Raw genomic sequence first — 7,153 nt, 5'->3', positions numbered from 1 at the left:
TCATGGTTTGAGAGCCAGTCTTCAAATTTCAAAGCTATTGACTTACCTTCTTTCTCTAAACTTATTTCAGCATCGTGAAAGCTTAAGATTGCTTTGTATTCATTCAAAAAGTCTACTCCCAGTATAATTTCCGTCGACAATAATGGAACAATAAGAAAGTTCATAGAGAAGCTGTGGCTTTGGCAAAAGAATTCTAAATTGGTTTGTTGGCGTACATCTACACTTTTTCCAAAGATTGCACCTTGTAATTTAATCTTACGTAACGGAAGTGTGGGGCAATTGTTCGATTTGTTGCATTTGCTAAAAGCTGTTTCACTAATTACTGAAATGGGACTGCCAGAGTCAAGTACTGCCGTAAATTTTACGTCATTTACAGTAATATGAATCACAGGATATGCAATGTTGTTATGTTTTACGTCGTGTTCCTGGAGTAAGATGTCCCTAATGTCTTCCATTTTTACGTAATTACTAGCTACGGCAGCTGCGTCGTCAGTTTCATAAGTACGTCTTGTGGCTGCCAGTGGTGTGAGTCATCGCCTATTGTCTCTTTGTTGGCGCGCGTCGTTATTGGGATTTGGAGACCTAACTTCTACAAATTCGCCTTGCCCAGAGGGCCCAGCTCTGTTTAAAACTCGCCAGTTCTGATGCAGTTCAGGTCTGTCGTTACGATCATATCGCCTGTCGTCATGTCGGTAGTTTACATAGTTTCTTTCTTGTCTGTTACGTGGTGGAGAATTTCTGCCTGAGTCGTAACTGCGTGCTGGACCGTTACGTCTGAAGTTATTCTGTCTCCCTTGATAATAATTGTTTTGGTTTCCATATTGTCTGTTTCTCTGATTGTCTCTGTGATAGTCATTACTGCGGAGAGGTGATCTTTCCCTGTAACTATTACTCTGCCAGTGGTTGTCATATGGGTGGTGTCTGTTTTGGTCACGATTTACGTTATAAGAATAGGTTTGTCGTGGCCATTTATTGTTTCTGTCGTCACGGAATTGTGACGGATGGGACCTGTAGTGATTGTTTTCCTGTTTTCGCATCCCGCGACTGTCTGTGTCAATTTCCAGTTCTTGTAACAGTCCCTGAAAAGCTTCAATGTCGTCTTTGCAACGTCCTGCCAAAATAATATGCCGTAAGTGTTCAGGTAATTTGATTAAGCAAATGCGGATGAGTTCTGAGGGGCTGTATGGGTTTGACAGGTATTGATTCTTGTGCAACATGTCTTCAAAATATTTCACAAGACTGGAAAATTCAGATTGTTCGAAGTGTTTCATCATCATGATGCTATGTTTTACTCGGTCCTGTGTGGCTTGAGACCAATATGCTGAAAGGAAGGCATGATAAAAATCTCCTTCACTGTGACAATCGTGAATGACCGATCGCATTCTTACAGCTGGTTCATTCTCCAAGTAGCCACACATAAATTCTAATCTGTGTTCTAATGACCAGTTGGGAGGAAAACAATGAGAGAATTGATGGAGCCACGCTTGTGGATGAATGTCGTTGGCAGAATTCTTGAATGTTTTGAATTTACGTGTAGTAATGAACAGCTTATAGTCAAAATCATCGTGTCGGCGAGTAGCATGTCGGTCATTGTTACGTCGTGTCGGCGGCTCGATCTCAAAATTCGGTGCCCATTGCCAATTTCTTTCATAACTTCCGAAATGCCCTGTGTTATTATTTTGTGGCTGTTCCGTATTTCTATGTCCCTCTTCCCGTATTGGGGCGCGAGTGTCCTCTGAAATACGTAATTCTTGTATTACCTGTTTCAGCTGATCTTGTACTTCCCGGATTTCTCTTTTGTACTGTGTATTGATTTGATTTTGATTTTGTTTGAATTTTCTTATTTGTTCATAGTCTTCTGTGTCAGTGAAGGCTACGGGTCTTGTGTCATTCAGATCATCATCTACCTTTGTAGATAAGTTAGTGACCTGATCCGAAAGTTCGGCTACTTTCTCCGATAGTGAACACATTTCCTCAGTGTGTTTTTCTGAACCAAGTTTCAGAGTGTCCATTTGTGTTGAAATCGAATCTACTGTGTTCTTTAAGTTTTCCTGAGTTTTTGCCAGTTGCGTAACCGAATCGGTAGATGCAACTGAGTCAATTTTAGCCCACAAGGTCTCATGATTTTCATGAACAATGGTTTGCAGCTCTTTTATGGCTGCTTCGTGATTCTGTAATGCATTTTCATGCCGCGAAAAAATAGGCTGAAAATGCTCACAAATTTGTGTTTTTACGTCATTACAGACTTTTTGACATTTCGATTCTATTTTATGTATCTCAGTAGTTAAATCTTCACGTGTTTGTTCAAGCGTATGTTCCACTGAGTCTAACTTTTTAAGATTTTGTTCCACTGTGTCCAACTGTTGCTGTGTTTGTCTCTGGTGTTGTTCCATTGTGTCTAACTGTTGCTGTGTTTGTTTCTGATTTTGTTCCATTTTTTGCATTAATTGCAATAATAATGTATTAGTGTCTGGAATCTGTTTCTCTATGCTTTTAGGCAGTGCGTTTTCACCGGCAGCATTCACATTTTGACAAGCAGAAAATGTGTCTTGACTCATTTGAGAAAACGGTGAGGACGCAAAACCTGAATCTACAGTATATGCAAAATTGTGTCCTATCATTTCGGATTCCTGAGGCGAGCTGTTGCCGACCGATCGATCGATAATGCTTCCCTGTTCACTACCTGTTTGACTGTCTACGCCATTGTTTGACGCCCGCTCCATTTCCCTATGCACAATTACCAAATTACTATTTTGAATATTAGTTAATTCATTACATGGTGGGGCCAACACACTGCTTTCGTCTTCACTGTCATTTCTCATTTTACTTTGGAGCCGAGTGTTACGTTTTTCACACGCCATTATTGTCACAATATTTCACACGATAACACAGAAAAGCACAATTTGAATAGCAAAAATAAGAGAACACATTAACATAGCACTGAAAATAATATGTAGTTAATTACAAGCGTAGCTGCGAAATACTTGTTGCAAATCTATATGCATGCCACAACTGTTTTACAGTACAACAATGAAAGACTGCAACTACAGAGGAGATTCTCTCTACAATTACGCGCTAGCAATAAACAAAAGCTACACTAAATACACAAACTACAAGAAAAAAATCAGAAGATTCCAGTGAGGTATCCTAGGCTAAGGGTCGACATATGAAATGTCCCCTTAGAACAATTTATACTGACTGAAACGTCCACTTAGAACAATTATACAAGCCTGTGCTTAACCTGACACACAATATTATTTAGCGCAACGCAATCTGACTTTCAATAACCCCTACAAAACAATGGCCCTGACTAACTTTAACCTATACCTTTTACAAATCACTTACCTCACAAAAATCTTCGCTACTCAAGCTACTGCAAAACAGCGAGCGCCACTACTGCCAGCTAAATAAAAGATTCAAACCACTGAAGGTACTAACTACTGATAGGGATAGTTAGCAAATAAAAGATATTAATAGAAAACAAACAATGTATTTACCTTAATATTCATAATTGACATTCAGTCTTACAGATTATCAAAACTCCGCCATCTCTCTCCCCACGTCCACCACTGCTGGCGGCTCACCTCCAACTGCCCAACGCTACGCGCTGTTCACATCCAGCTGTAGCAGTTCATGACAACAATGGCAGACAACAATGCAAACTAGCCACATACTGCACACAGCACAGCCAGTGATTTTCATACAAAGTGCTATGTGGCATTACCCATATAAAAATCTAAACAGCCTACTTACAAATGATCAAGTTTGGTCATCTTTCCGGTAGCATCGGCAACGACAGAGTCGATGCCGCGTACCAGTCCGAAGACCTCACTAAATCATTCAATCGGTAGTAGCGACGGGCGGTGTGTACAAAGGGCAGGGACGTAATCAACGCGAGCTTATGACTCGCGCTTACTGGGAATTCCTCGTTCATGGGGAACAATTGCAAGCCCCAATCCCTAGCACGAAGGAGGTTCAGCGGGTTACCCCGACCTTTCGGCCTAGGAAGACACGCTGATTCCTTCAGTGTAGCGCGCGTGCGGCCCAGAACATCTAAGGGCATCACAGACCTGTTATTGCTCAATCTCGTGCGGCTAGAAGCCGCCTGTCCCTCTAAGAAGAAAAGTAATCGCTGACAGCACGAAGGATGTCACGCGACTAGTTAGCAGGCTAGAGTCTCGTTCGTTATCGGAATTAACCAGACAAATCGCTCCACCAACTAAGAACGGCCATGCACCACCACCCACCGAATCAAGAAAGAGCTATCAATCTGTCAATCCTTCCGGTGTCCGGGCCTGGTGAGGTTTCCCGTGTTGAGTCAAATTAAGCCGCAGGCTCCACTCCTGGTGGTGCCCTTCCGTCAATTCCTTTAAGTTTCAGCTTTGCAACCATACTTCCCCCGGAACCCAAAAGCTTTGGTTTCCCGGAGGCTGCCCGCCGAGTCATCGGAGGAACTGCGGCGGATCGCTGGCTGGCATCGTTTATGGTTAGAACTAGGGCGGTATCTGATCGCCTTCGAACCTCTAACTTTCGTTCTTGATTAATGAAAACATACTTGGCAAATGCTTTCGCTTCTGTTCGTCTTGCGACGATCCAAGAATTTCACCTCTAACGTCGCAATACGAATGCCCCCGCCTGTCCCTATTAATCATTACCTCGGGTTCCGAAAACCAACAAAATAGAACCGAGGTCCTATTCCATTATTCCATGCACACAGTATTCAGGCGGGCTTGCCTGCTTTAAGCACTCTAATTTGTTCAAAGTAAACGTGCCGGCCCACCCAGACACTCAATAAAGAGCACCTTGGTAGGATTTCAACGGGGTCCGCCTCGGGACGCACGAACACGCACGAGGCGGTCGCACGCCTTCGGCTCGCCCCACCGGCAGGACGTCCCACGATACATGCCAGTTAAACACCGACGGGCGGTGAACCAACAGCGTGGGACACAAATCCAACTACGAGCTTTTTAACCGCAACAACTTTAATATACGCTATTGGAGCTGGAATTACCGCGGCTGCTGGCACCAGACTTGCCCTCCAATAGATACTCGTTAAAGGATTTAAAGTGTACTCATTCCGATTACGGGGCCTCGGATGAATCCCGTATCGTTATTTTTCGTCACTACCTCCCCGTGCCGGGAGTGGGTAATTTGCGCGCCTGCTGCCTTCCTTGGATGTGGTAGCCGTTTCTCAGGCTCCCTCTCCGGAATCGAACCCTGATTCCCCGTTACCCGTTACAACCATGGTAGGCGCAGAACCTACCATCGACAGTTGATAAGGCAGACATTTGAAAGATGCGTCGCCGGTACGAGGACCGTGCGATCAGCCCAAAGTTATTCAGAGTCACCAAGGCAAACGGACCGGACGAGCCGACCGATTGGTTTTGATCTAATAAAAGCGTCCCTTCCATCTCTGGTCGGGACTCTGTTTGCATGTATTAGCTCTAGAATTACCACAGTTATCCAAGTAACGTGGGTACGATCTAAGGAACCATAACTGATTTAATGAGCCATTCGCGGTTTCACCTTAATGCGGCTTGTACTGAGACATGCATGGCTTAATCTTTGAGACAAGCATATGACTACTGGCAGGATCAACCAGGGAGCTGCGTCAACTAGAGCTGAGCAGCCGGCCGCCCGGGAGTGTGTCCCAGGGGCCCGCGCGAACACGCAAGCGTCCGCTCAATTATTCTGCAAACAGGAGGAGGCTGAGCTCCCCTGCACAATACACCTCGAAACCCTCTCAGGTCCCGGCGGCGCGCAGCGCCGTCCTAAGTACTTGGTCGGGTTCGAGAGAGGCGCAATCGCCCGGAGTTAGGCGAGTAGACGCTTTAGGTGCGACCACCCGTGCTCCCAACTGAGCTTGCCGCTGCCGACAGAGGCCCGGGAGCGTGCTGTCGTGGCATTGCCGGCGGGAGACAACACGCGCCACCTACGGTGACCGGCAGCTCCAACGCCAGCGCCACAGAAGGGCAAAGGCCCCACGTGGGTGCCGAAGCGAACTCTCCCAGCACAGCGCACGTGCCAACACGTCTGCACAACTGCGATACAAACCACCAGCGAGAACCGCTGGGGCGACCGAGCAGCAGACGGCGTCGCGGCGCCGAGTGCCGGGCGGCGGCGCATCCTCAACGCACACAGTCCTCAGTCGGACCAGCACACTGCAGATGTCCACCGCGCTTCGCACCGGGCCCGCGAGGACCCACTTTGGCCGCCCGGCGCCGCGCGCAGGGTGCCCCGGCGCGCAGCTGCGCCGCCTGCCGCGTCCGTCGGCCGGCGCGCCTGCCACTGGGCGCCCCCACCAGCCGGCTGTAGCGCGTGCGCCCACGCACCGCGCGGCCAGCACGCCGGGCGGCCCCCCCTCACCGGCCGGGGACGGTCCCACCCAGCCACCGCCGCGTATCGCTTCACACACAGATTTGCCCTTACTGATTTACCTCCAGCAACAACTACCGCACCACAATGGGTTTACCAGTTGTTCATTTGCGTAACGTCACCAGCAAACGTAGACGTCCATCCCACTTTGCAAATGCAACGATTATTGCATACCTGTCTGTTAGGTGTCACGACACACTACGTCTGCCCACATACACGCAACAAAATGTGCACGACTAGAGAACACGTGGGAGGTGGCCCCCCTACGTATGCGATGTCCATTACGAGACCGACTGTCAACCAGCATCTGTACCATGTCGCAGATGTGGAACGCGGTGCACCATGCTATCACACTGTGTGAGAAGAGACGACTACGTTTGAATACACGCGCCACTACATCAACAGACGGCTCATGCTGATCGCCATCCAGGGCGTCCGTTACTCCCACACGTCTCTATGGCGTACCACACTGCAATGTAGCTGTTATGGGGAGACGGCACGTGGCTGAGTGCACAACATTTGGACCGTATGGTTCGCTGTTGTTGGGCGCAGTCGTTGTACGGTCACACATGTGCCACAGCGTATCATTCAGTACATACGGACCTATGTGCAGTACAATGTGAGGGTTAAGCTTACGACATCAGCGGACAGTGGACACAGGCCGTACCACGACGTAGACTGAGCGCTTCGACATGCGAATGCCAGTGAACAGCTGCGAAGGGCATTGAACACGCAAGCACCTGAACGACCAGCGTGCGAAGGCAGGGGGGAGGGGGGG

At 47.7% G+C, this 7,153-nt stretch overlaps 1 non-coding gene across 1 annotated transcript; it reads right to left on the bottom strand.

Moving 5' to 3' along the window:
• Positions 1 to 3,689: 3,689 nt before the first annotated feature.
• LOC126178825 (small subunit ribosomal RNA) lies at positions 3,690 to 5,605 on the bottom strand. Its single transcript, XR_007536676.1, has one exon. It is a non-coding gene; the product is annotated as a small subunit ribosomal RNA (ribosomal RNA).
• Between the last annotated feature and the right edge of the window lie 1,548 nt (positions 5,606 to 7,153).

The sequence above is a fragment of the Schistocerca cancellata genome, chromosome 3 (assembly GCF_023864275.1).
Source record: "Schistocerca cancellata isolate TAMUIC-IGC-003103 chromosome 3, iqSchCanc2.1, whole genome shotgun sequence".
Taxonomy (NCBI): Eukaryota; Metazoa; Arthropoda; class Insecta; order Orthoptera; family Acrididae; genus Schistocerca; species Schistocerca cancellata.
The sequence above is the reverse complement of the archived record's forward strand: the minus strand, read 5'-3'. Positions and strand labels throughout refer to the sequence as shown.